The sequence below is a fragment of the Bos indicus genome, chromosome 8 (assembly GCF_029378745.1).
Source record: "Bos indicus isolate NIAB-ARS_2022 breed Sahiwal x Tharparkar chromosome 8, NIAB-ARS_B.indTharparkar_mat_pri_1.0, whole genome shotgun sequence".
Taxonomy (NCBI): Eukaryota; Metazoa; Chordata; class Mammalia; order Artiodactyla; family Bovidae; genus Bos; species Bos indicus.
This window is the reverse complement of record NC_091767.1, coordinates 12,045,434-12,058,443: the sequence shown is the minus strand read 5'-3', so window position 1 is coordinate 12,058,443 and position 13,010 is coordinate 12,045,434. Positions and strand designations below refer to the sequence as shown.

At 36.8% G+C, this 13,010-nt stretch overlaps 1 non-coding gene across 1 annotated transcript; it reads right to left on the bottom strand.

The window, feature by feature from the left end:
• Nucleotides 1-6,673: 6,673 nt before the first annotated feature.
• On the bottom strand, nucleotides 6,674-6,745 carry TRNAC-ACA (transfer RNA cysteine (anticodon ACA)). The gene has a single exon. It is a non-coding gene; the product is annotated as a tRNA-Cys (tRNA).
• Nucleotides 6,746-13,010: the final 6,265 nt, after the last annotated feature.

Here is a 13,010-nt window from a genome sequence, read left to right as displayed (position 1 = left end):
TCTGCACCTGTATCAATAGGCATCACTCACGAATCCCCAGCACAGAGGTGACCTGGCTTAAGACGTAGAGCAATGCCCTCACCTGAAATTCTAGGAAATCCACATTGGAATCTCTAATACAATCACCTGAGACTCCGATTATGTGCAAACCTACTAATCCCATTATATGGATACCTGAGGCCTAATGTATTATGCCCTTGCTTCAAAAATATGATTCGCAGCATAATACTTTATGCTTTATGTTCATATTTTTGTGAACAGAAGCTAGTTTAGACAGAGGAGAGGTCAAACATTCCACTGAGAAAAATGAATCCTGTAATAAAATCATTTTGTTAAAAGAAATTTCTAGAGTCAAGAAATAAAATACTAATTGAATTTTTTTAAACGAAAGGAAAGGGGTGGCTTCATGCCATATCAGATGACTGTAAGTTTTGTGCAATGCAATTTATTTAATTATTGGCACTGGGTTTCACAGAATATGGTCAACAGAAAGTGTATATGTTGCTAGAACACAGAAACTAGAATAGGTTAAAGATGTTGTGACAGGTTTTTGGTTAATGACTTCATATCCTGTAAAAGGCATTCATTTTCTTCAAGAGAGTGCTTATGGTTTGCCTTTTATGTCACTATGTCTAATTTGTTTTATGCTCTAGCAGTGGAAATTATTTTCTTCCTTCCAATTTATATGGCAAACACAAATGAATACTCAAGTAAAAAAAAAATGTTGGTTTAATTTGACCATTCTCTGCTTCACCATAAAAGTACATACTTTATTTTGAACTAAGTGGCTAGAAATAATAAGTGGTCTACAAATCATTGAAATTCATTAAGCTTATAAAAAAATTACTTTTGGAAAATAGTTATCATTCTCATTCCAGGAAGACTTAAAAGGATCAATGTACCTGGGAGAAGCTGAAGCAATAGTAATATTTTAAATCTAGCAGCTGGATGGGGCCTTGTTTTAGTTAATTATTTCTCATAAGAAAGAGGCAGGAAACCTGGATTACTAGGAAAACTTAGCCAGTCATGTCTAAAAAAATTAGGTCTGAACAATTCTTGTTCATATGTTATAACAATTGTGTATACATTTATTCATTTTAGCAAATTAAGCAAGTTCAGATTCATTATTGTGAGAAGCTGAAGGAATTTTAGGTGTCAGAAATTTGAAGAGTTTTAAATTTTTGCTGCAAGTTTCCTTTTTTACTTCATGAGTGAGTAAAACTTTGGTAAAACATAAAATTAATACCTTCATTTTTAAAATGAGTTCCAGAAAAACATCTACTTCTGCTTTACTGACTATGTCAAAGCCTTTGACTGTGTGGATCACAATAAACTATGGAAAATTCTTAAACAGATGGGAATACCAGACCACCTTACCTGCCTCCTGAGAAATCTGTATGCAGGTCAGGAAGCAACAGTTAGAACTGGACATGGAACAACAGACTGGTTCCAAATAGGGAAAGGAGTACATCAAGGCTATATATTGTCACCCTGTTTATTTAAATTATATACAGAGTACATCATGAGAAATGCCAGGCTGGATGTTCACAAACTGGAATCAAGATTTCCGGGAGATATATCAGTAACCTGAGACATGCTGATGACAGCACCCTTATGGCAGAAAGCAAAGAGGAACTAAAAAGCCTCTTGATGAAAGTGAAAGAGAAGAGTGGAAAAGTTGGCTTCAAACTCAACATTCAGAAAACTAAGATCATGGCAAAAAGATGGGGAAACAATGGAAACAGTGACAGACTTTATTTTGGGGGGCTCAAAATCACTGCAGATGGTGACTGCAGCCATGAAATTAAAACACGCTTTCTCCTTGGAAGAAAAGTTATACCAATCTAGACAGCATATTAAAAAGCAGAGACATTACTTTGCCAACAAAAGTCCATCTAGTCAAGCCTATGGTTTTTGCAGTAGTCACATATGGATGTGAGAGTTGGACTACAAAGAAAGCTGAGCACCAAAGAATTGATGCTTTTGAACTGTGGTGTTGGAGAAGACTCTTGAGAGCCCCTTGAACTGCAAGGAGATCAAACCAGTCAATCCTAAAAGAAATCAGTCCTGAGTGTTCATTGGAAGGACTGATGCTGAAGCTGAAACTCTAATACTTGGGCATCACATCATGTGATGTGAGGAACTCACTCATTGGAAAAGACCCTGATGCTGGGCAAGATTGAAGGCAGGACAAGAAGGGGATGACAGAGGATGAGATAGTTGGATGGCATCACTGATTCAATGGACTGAGTTTGAGCAAGCTCCAGGAGTTGGTGATGGACAGGGTAGCCTGGCATGCTGCAGTCCTTGAGGTTGCAAGGAGTCGGACACAACTGAATAATTGAACTGAACTAACAAATTCAGCTGCATTGAACCTTCATGTACAAGTGTTTGTATGGACATATCCTTTCATTTCTCTTGAACAGACAACTAAGAATGAAATCTGGGTCATATGATTGTTGTTGCTGTTGTTCTTTAGTCTTTCATTCATGTACAAGTCTTTGCAACCCCATGGACTGTAGCACACCAGGCTTCCCTGTCCTTCACCATCTCCCAGAGCATGCTTAATGTCCATTGACTTGGCAATGACATCCAACCATGCCGTCCTCTGTCATCCCCTTCTCCTCCTTCCTTCAATCTTTCTCAGCATCAAGGTTTTAGTATATTTAACTTTCTAAGAAACTGCAAAACTGTTTCAAAGGGGTTGTACTATTTTATATTTTATATTCCCACAATCAGAACATGAGACCTCTGATATATATTTAAGATTAGGTATTTTTATATTAAAAAATTATTGACCACTTGCAGTTAACTTAAATGTTGTTTCCAAAAAATATCACTTAAAAGTCAAGTTTTACTTGTTTAATTTTGTTGTTGTTGTTCGTTCTCTAAGTTGTGTCCAACTCTTTGTGATCCCAAGGACTGCAGCACCCCAGGCTCCTCTGTCCTTCACTGTCTCCTGGAGTTTGCTCAGATTCATGTACACTGAGTCAGTGAAGCTATCTAACCATCTCATCCTCTGCCGCCTCCTTCTCATTTTGTCTTAAGGAAGGATAAATGCATAGTAGTTGCCAAGCATAGTTTGATGTTTAAACTCCTGAGTTTTTGTGACTTCCTTCTGGACTCCCTGCTTTTGGGAATATCTGAGAAATTACATGATCTCCTTATGACTGTTTTGATGTGACCTTTCCCTTATACCATGTACACCTAAGAGAGTAGGATATCAGTAGAAATCCAGACTCTGGAGTTCAAAAAACCTCAGTCCAAGTAGGGAAATTAAATACAAGTTGGGTACAGCAAATACAAAAGAAATTAGTGTCATCCTATCTAGAATTTTATGATTCAAGAGTCTGAAGGAAATGTACACTAAGTTTATTCCAACCACTCATGGAATGCATAAAGGTCGATTATAACATCCCATTGAGTGGTCTGGCTTATAATTATTGCTATTTATTTATTTTTTGCTAGATTTTTAAAATTTAGGTATAATTGACAAATATTTTAACGTCTATATCAAGATGATTGGATGTATGTGTGCATTGTGAAACAATTCCCTCCCCATCAAGTGAATAAACACATCCAGTCCCTCACGTGTGTATCATTTTTTGGTGACAACATTTAAGCTCTACTCCTCTTTCATTTATAGAAAACAGCATTATTGATTGTAGTCATGTCACCATATTATATGGTAGACCCTCACGACTTCTTCATATAACTGAAAGTTTTTACTCTTTTACAAACTTCTATCTATTTTCCCCACCATGAAGCCCTTGGCAACAAATTTCTACTGTGCTTTTATTGGTTCAACTTTTTTTTTAAGGTTCTCCTATGTGTGATACCATATTAATTTCACTTCATTTGATGTTTTAAACTGTGGAGGTAATTCTTGCTTATTTAGGCAAGGCAAATAATTCAAAGTATAAACTTAATAATCTGCAGAAGTCCACACTTCCTTATGAAATCAATACTTTGGAGTAATATTATTAATAGTCACATACTAATTCACACTCATTGTTATGCATATAAAAACACTACAGTTCAGTTCAGTTCAGTCGCTCAGTTGTGTCCGACTCTTGGCAACCCCATGAATCTCAGCACGCCAGGCCTCCCTGTCCATCACCATCTCCCGGAGTTCACTCAAACTCACGTCCATCGAGTCAGTGATGCTATCCAGCCATCTCATCCTCTGTCATCCCCTTCTCCTCCTGCCCCCAATCCCTCCCAACATCAGAGTCTTTTCCAATGAGTCAACTCTTTGCATGAGGTGGCCAAAGTACTGGAGCTTCAGCTTTAGCATCATTCCTCCCAAAGAAATCCCAGGGCTGAGCTCCTTCAGAATGGACTGGTTGGATCTCCTTGCAGTCCAAGGGACTCTCAAGAGTCTTCTCCAACACCGCAGTTCAAAAGCATCAAGTCTTCGGCACTCAGCTTTCTTCACAGTTCAACTCTCACATCCATACATGACCACTGGAAAAACCATAGCCTTGACTAGATGGACCTTTGTTGGCAAAGTAATGTCTCTGCTTTTTAATATGCTATCTAGGTTGGTCATAACTTTTCTTCCAAGGCATACTCAAAATTACTTTCAAGCTTAAGTCATGCTGACCTTAAATGACTGACTTTCGGAAACTTTAAAATTTTCTGTTATTTTAGAAACTGAGATCAATTTAATTAATGCAATAATTATTTTTAATAAACTTTATTTTTAAATAATTGTACCCTCTGACTTTATTTATGCATAACCATACTCAACATAAGAGAAATGTAACTTAACTTATACAAAAATACTAATTAACAATTCTTTAAAGCAAAGTTGTGAGAAAGACATTAAGTAAAAGATATAATTCAAGTATTTACCATAGAACTGTACAGTTTTACACCTCTATACAGTTCAATTTAGGATCAAGAGAAGGATGCTTCCCTCACTGTTCCAATTCAACATTTTTTATATCAGAACAAGAGATATAAAACAACACTAGAATGGAGAGATAAATTGTCAACTTTATTTACTATATTATGATTCCATAAAAATTCAAGTGAGCCTACAGTTACACATTTGGAATCAATAAAAGCTTAGCAATTATTTAAAAGTGGAAGAATAATTTTTATGTTTTTAGCAACAATTGATTAGAACTTCTAATTACAATAGATTGAAGTAGATAGTTCTGTTGGCTTTCCAGGTGGTAAAGAGTTTGTCTGCCAATGCAGAAGACACAAGAGACACAGTTCAGTCCCTGGGTTGGGAGACCCCTGGAGTAGGAAATGGAAACCCACTCTAGTACTCCCGCCTGGGAAATCCCATGGAAAGAAGAGTCTGGTGGGCTACAGTCTAAGGGGTCACAAAGAGTTGGACATGACTGAGCGACTGAGCACACACACACACACACACACACACACTACTATTAAGAACAACAACAACAAAAGGTATTTAGAGATACATTAAACCAAATATATGCAGACCTTATATGAAGAAGAAAAAGATATGAAATAATTTTCATATTATTTTACTAAAAGATACAAAATAATTCCTAAATAAATAGTTTCTATGTTCTTGGGGAGAAAAAATTAAATCTTGCTAATGTTAATTATCCAATAATTAATTTATAAAATCAATTGAACAAAGAAACCTGTATAATACTATGCATTGTAGCATTGCTTGCAATGATGAAAGACTGAAAATGAAAACTTGGTTCATTTATACAAGATTAGATATATAAACTGAAACTTATTTATATAATGTGATGCCACATAGTAAATGAATGAATTTTACTTCAATGTTCAATATGGTGTGAAAAAAAATGTGAAATGAAAAATCAACTTTTTTATGTAGAAGTATATATGTAGTACTGTACAATGTTCATAATTACATGGAAAATAAAGACATTATTTATGTTTCTTTACAGATAATAGATAACTTCACAGGATAACTTCAAAGTGTTAAAGTGGGCATATGAAACACTAAATGTAAGGCAGATATTTCTTGAGATGTAAAAAAAAAGGAGCGTGGTATCTGGAAATAAAATTTCATAGAGCCATGGGTGTTTAATGGGTGTAGTTAATCTGTATGTTTGAATTTTTTCTTAAAAAAAAAATTCAATACAGCAAAATTGTCCTCCATCCTTAAAACAGATAATGCCTCTTGTTCAAGTTGCAGCAGTAAATATTTGGTTTGTATTTAAGAACTCTATTGTGCAGTATCACTGTATTCTTAATCATTTTCAGCATCACTTGATTTCCAGAGTATGAGAGACTAAAACCAAGACTCCACTGTGAGGTTGATACACTTACATCTCTTAACCTATACTCACCCCAATGAGTCTCTCTCAATCTCCTCCTAGACAGAGTTGGCAAAGAGTTTGAATTATAAACACTGGGCTCATTTATGTGTTTATGTATAAACACTGGAAGCATTTATGTATGCTTCAATTTAGTGGTATCCCCAAATTTAATCCTTCATGTACTCAAGCTCAGAAACCTAAGCAAGGGTATTTGGATGCCTTCTGCTGTAATTTCCTTCCCTTCCTAAATATCTATCTTGGCTACAGCATTATTAAAACCAATAGCATTGTGCAATAGTCCTTCACCATTTACGTCTGACACTAATGAATATTGGTGGCAAAGGCAATAGAATTCAATGGAATTCATATCTATACTGGAGTGGGTTGCCATTTCCTTCCCGACCCAGGGATCGAACCTGGATCTCCTGCATTGTAGGCAGACGCTTTACCATCTGAGCTACCAGGGAAGCCCTTATGTCCCTTTACCATCATTTAAATAGAGTTCTTGACAAATACTGTATAATATCATTTATATGTGGAATCTAAAAATACAAAAAAAAAAAAAAACACTGAATATAAGAAAAAAGAAGTAGACTCACAGATATAGAGAACACACCAGTGGTAACCAGTGGTTGGGAGGGTGCAATATGTGGGTAGGGAAGTGGGAGGTATAAACGATTGGATGTAAGTTAGGCTCAAGGATGTATTGTACAACACAGGGAATATAGCAAATGTTTCAGAATAACTGTAAATCGAAAGTAACCATGAAAAACTGTATAAAAGTTAAAAATAAAAAATTTTAGTTAGAAAATATTTTTTAATAAATAGATCTCGAGTACCCTACTCACGCTACCTTATATACTCAAAAACTCTTATATATCTTCATGAAACCTACAGATTTTCTGAATTGTTGACCTGACATTACATCATTACCTTTGCCCATTCTGCTTTGACAGGCTTTGCTATATGTGTGTGTGCACACAAGTGTGTGTGTGTATGTGACTTCCCTGGTGGCTCAGATGGTAGAGTCTGCCTGCAGTTCGGGAGACCCGGGTTCAGTCCCTAAGTTGGGAAGATCCCCTGGAGGAGGGAATGGCTACCCACTCCAGAATTCTTGCTTGAAGAATCCCATGGACAGAGGAGTCTGGTGGGCTACAGTCTGGGATCGCAAAGGATTGGACACAACTGAGTGACTAACACAGTGACTTTCATATACATATGTGTGTGTGTGTGTGTGTGTGTGTGTGTGTGTGTGTGTGTGTGTGTGTGTTGGAGAAGGCAATGGCACCCCAGTCCAGTACTCTTGCCTGGAAAATCCCATGGACGGAGGAGCCTGGAAGGCTGCAGTCCATGGGGTTGCTGAGGGTCGGACACGACTGAGCGACTTCACTTTCACTTTCATGCATCGGAGAAGGAAATGGCAACCGACTCCAGTGTTCTTGCCTGGAGAATCCCAGGGACGGGGGAGCCTGGTGGGCTGCCGTCTCTGGGGTCGCACAGAGTCGGACACGACTGAAGCAACTTAGCAGCAGCAGTGTGTGTGTGTATATATGGTTTACGTGTGGGTATGTGTGTTACATTGAAGCAATAAAATTAGTAGGATATAAGATGTTTATTATAACAGCATGTAATGGTAGAGATAAAAGTTATGAGAAACGTTAATCTAACCCAAAGATACCTATCTAGTTGGACAGATAGCCATGACTCTATGTCAAAATCTATTTTAACTGAGCACTTAGGGCATACTTATTAATTCAAAGGGGCTTTAAATCACAGTATTTTGCACAGGACACATTCTTCTTTAATTTATCAAGACTTTAATATTTTAAGACATTTATCCACCTAGTCCCAATGCAATTCCAACTCCCACCAAAGCAAAACAAGGTGTCAAAGACACTTGAATTTTCTAGTCTTTAACTTCTAAGGGTTTCTGTTCATCCAACTCCAACCAGAGCCTTTCCCTTCTAAAACATTTTTTAATTTCTGCATTAAACTTCCTAACATTAAACTTGCTTCTAGTGTTGAAGATTGTACATTCTGGAGTCAGACTACCTGATTTGGTTGGAGTTTTTGCATTTTTCTCTGGTGGCTCAGTTGGTAAAGAATTCACCCGCAACGCGGGCCTGGGTTTGATCCCTAGGTTGGGAAGATCTCTTGGAGAAGGGAACGGCTACCCACTCCAGTATTCTGACCTGGAGAAGCCCATGGGCTGTATAGTCCATGGGGTCACAAACAGTGGGACATGACTGAGCGACTTTCCGTTTCACTTTCACTTTCTGCATTTTTCTGCTTATTTTTCTGCCTAAACCTTGTTAAATCTCAATTTCCTTAACCAGAATATGGTGATAATAGTGATACCCACTTCAATGGACTGGCATGGGAATTAATCAGTACCCTTATATTTTTTAGAACTATGGTCAGCATTTAGTCAACTGCTCAATATATTTTAGGTATGACTGTTATCATGGTCATAGTCTCCCCCATTATCACTGAAAAAAATGTTACTCTTACAGTCTGCAATCAAAGCTATATTCCTTGGTTGTCAATATAACTATACAGCTCTTATACCAAGTATCTAGCAAAATCATCCTCTCTGCTTAACAGTCCTCCTCTTTTGTCCCTACGCCCAGGTTACCCCTCAACATTCCATTGCTGGTCAAGCTCTCAGAATGCTCTCTATCCACTAAAGTCTACAAAAATACTCTTCTTGTCCTGTTTTGCTCACCAGAATTTTAAGTCCATAGGATCCAGAACCATGTCTTTACATTCACCAGAACCTGAAAAATTCACCAATATGACAGGAAGGCCTTGTATGCAAATTCAAACAAGAGAGTTTACATGTACTATTCACTGCAGAATCTCTAGTGTTAAGAACAAATCTGAAATAAATAAAATTTGGAAACCATAAAATAATATGGTTAAGAGAGTCAGGTTATCTGGTTCTGGTAAGCTCGGTTTTCTCACATGCAAAATAGAAATTATAATATTGCCTATCTCACAGGGTATTGTGGTAAATGAGCTAACACATGTAAAGCACTTTGAACTAGCTTTGACATGAGTACTCAGTAATAATAACCAATACCACCATTATGATTTTATTAAATACTGAAGCTTCATCTTCAATATAAATGGAATGGCTCCAAAGATAGGAGTAGAAAAATCCTAGCCCTCTCTCTAATGAAATATGAAGTTCATTTTTTTAAAGCAAGGGGAAAAATACAAAAGGTCCGTTGAAATACAAAATATGTTAAACCTTCAAAACCCATTTGAAGACTTCAGCTTTCTCCCACGATGTAGCAACAAGGACTGAATTTACCTACCCACCTTAAACAACTAAAGGACCAGACAAAATATATGAAATTATGCTTTTCAGACATTGAACATCAAGAGAGTAATTCCTGAAAGAAAGCAGCTGAGTTGAACCATGAAATCATCTGAGTCCACTCCTGAAGTGTCCCCAGGCCTCAGGGCACGAAGGAAGAAACACTAACAGACTATGGTCTCTTGAGGTCAGAATATAGAATTCAGAGACAGAGGAGGCCAAGGCAGCTAGATCACCTATAGATAAAATTATGGGATGTCTATGAGAAAATAGGAGAACATTTTCATTACAATCAGGTAGGCAAAGAATTCATAAAAAGGCACAAAATTCAAGTTTAGTTAAAAATGATAAACTGACCAGCATCATTAAAATGTCTTATTTTTCAAACGACACTGTTAAAAAAATAGAAAGGCAAGCTATAGACTAAACAGAAATATATACAAAATAAATATCCACAAAAGAGTTTATATTCAGATTTTACCCAAGAGTTCAAATCTGTTGCCATTTTTAGTGGATGTCTTCTTGTGGATTTTAAATATATGTATATATATTTAATTATCTGAGTAATGTATTTAATATATAATATATTTACTGTAATAATTAATTATTATATAGGTATATATTTAATATACATAAAAATAAATATTAAATTATACATATTTGAAATCCATAAAGAAGACAACCAAGAAATAGGGCAAAAGATAATGATACTTCTCCAAAGAAGATGTATGAATGGCTAATACACACATGAAAAGATGTTCAATATTCTTATTATAGAAATCCAAATTACATTCAAAATGAGATACCACTACATCCTATCCACTAGAATGGACAAATAAATACCTCCAAGGGATCAAGGGTGTTAGGTTACAGGGAAACTCTCATTCTGCCAAAGGGAATGTCAGATAGTACAAAAACTTTGAAAAGCATTTAGGTATTTTCTTAAAAAGTTAAACAAACATATCATATGACCTCACTCCTTTCCTAGATATTTATTCCTAAGGGAAAAAAAAGCATATATTCACCAAAAGTCTTCTATGTGAATATCTATAGCTACTTTGTGGAAACAGTGACAGACTTTATTTTCTTGGGCTCCAAAATCACTGCAGCCATGAAATTAAAAGATGCTTGCTCCTTGGAAGAAAAGCTTTGACCAACCTAGACAGCATATTAAAAAGCAGAGACATTACTTTGCCAACAAAGGTCCATCTAGTTGAAGCTATGGTTTTTCCAATAGGAAGGTATGGATGTGAGAATCAGACTATAAAGAAAGCTTAGTGACAAAGAACCGATGCTTTTGAACTGTGGTGTTGGAGAAGACTCTTGAGGGTCCCTTGGACAGCAAGGAGATCAAACCAGTCAGTCCTAAAGGAAATCAATCCTGAATATTCATTGGAAGGACTGATGCTGAAACTGAAGCTCCAATATTTGGCCACCTGATGCCAGCAACTAACTCATTGGAAAAGACCCTGATGCTGGGAAAGACTGAAGGCAGGAGGAGAAGGGGACAACAGAGACAAGATGGTTGGAGGGCATCACCGACTCAATGGACATGAGTCTGAGCAAGCTCTGGGAGTTGGTAAAGGACAGGGAAGCCTGGCGTGCTGCAGTCCATGTGGTTGCAAAGAGTTGGACACGACTGAGTGACTGAACAACAACAAAATTAGAAACAATCCAAATGTCCATGATATGGAATACTAAAATGAAATACTACTAATCAATAATAAGGAATGCACTATTGATACATTCAACAACTTGATTAAATCTCAGAATCATTATGCTGAAAAAAGCCAGACTAAAAAGCATATATATATGATTCTATGTAAATTTGTAGAAAATTAAAACATATCTGCAGTAACAGAAAGCAGAGTGGTGGATGTGAAAGGACAGTGTGAGAGGAAGGAGAGGATTGCAAATGAGCACAAGGAAATTGGGGACAGGAAAATGTTTGCTGTCTCTTTTGTGATAATGGTTTATGAATGTACATGTATGGCAAAACTCATTAAATGGTAAACTTTATATGAATTTACTGTGCATCAGTCATCACTCACCTTAAAAATAAATTTCAATTTGATTTACTATGAAAATATTTATTGTTTATGCTAGTAAAATACAGATAATGCAGATAAGGCAAAGAGCCTCCATGACAACCACTCTCAAATTTTACTTGCTTCCACCAAGTTAGCTACTATTATCAGTTGGGTACATATGGCTCCCAGATCTTTTTCAAGGTATTTTCCTATATTAGTCTATGTGTGTTAGAAGATTATTTATAGGCACACATCCATTTGTGTAGCTTAAGATTTCATAATTACACGTGTGTGTGTATATGTGTTTAGAAGCAGATGCTAGTTGTTGTAGGGCAGAAACCAACACAACATTCTAAAGCAATTATCCTCCCATTAAAAAAGTAAAAAAAGAAAGAAATGATACTGTAAAATACTTTGGGATGTCACCACACAAGTACACATATATTCTCACATTTTTAATTTCTGTAAGATATTCCATGTATTGGAGAAGGCAATGGCAACCCACTCCAGTACTCTTGCCTGGAAAATCTCATGGATGGAGGAGCCTGGTAGGCTGCAGTCCATGAGGTCGCTAAGAGTCGGACACGACTGAGTGACTTCACTTTCACTTTTCACTTTCATGCATTGGAGAAGGAAATGGAAACCCACTCCAGTGTTCTTGCCTGGAGAATCCCAGGGATGGCGGAGCCTGGTGGACTGCTGTCTATGGGGTCACACAGAGTCAGACACAACTGAAGCAACTTAGCAGCAGCAGCAGCAGCATTCCATGTATGGCTTTATCATATTTTGACTGCTCCTATTGATATGAGTATTTTCAATTTTACAATTTTAAAAATAGATGTAACATACACCATTATAAATCTAAGTATATGTATAAAAGTTTTTCTAGAACAATATCAGGATGTAAAGGAACTATGTTCAAGAATGCATTCCTCACTTAAATGGGACAGATACAACCAGATCACTCTTTGATCTATTATCAATTCCCTAAATTGCTAAATAAATAATGTAGTAATGCAACCCTGAATATTCATTGGAAGGACTGATACTGAAGCTAAAATTCCAATACTTTGACTACCTAATGAGAAGTGCAAACTTATTGGAAAAGCCCCTGATGCTGGGAAAGACTGAGGGCAGGAGAAAAGGGCAACAGGGGATAAGATGGTTGGATGGCATTACAGACTCAATGGATATGAGTTTAAGCAAACTCCACTGAACTGAACTGAACTGAAGGGGCCGTGAAGAACGGGAAAGCCTGGCCTGCTACAGTTCATGAGGTCACAAAGAGTTGGACGTGACTTAGCGACTGAACAAAAACGAAAGATAATATTCACCTATAATGTCTTTGTCTCATTTAAAAATACATTCCAGGGGCTTTAA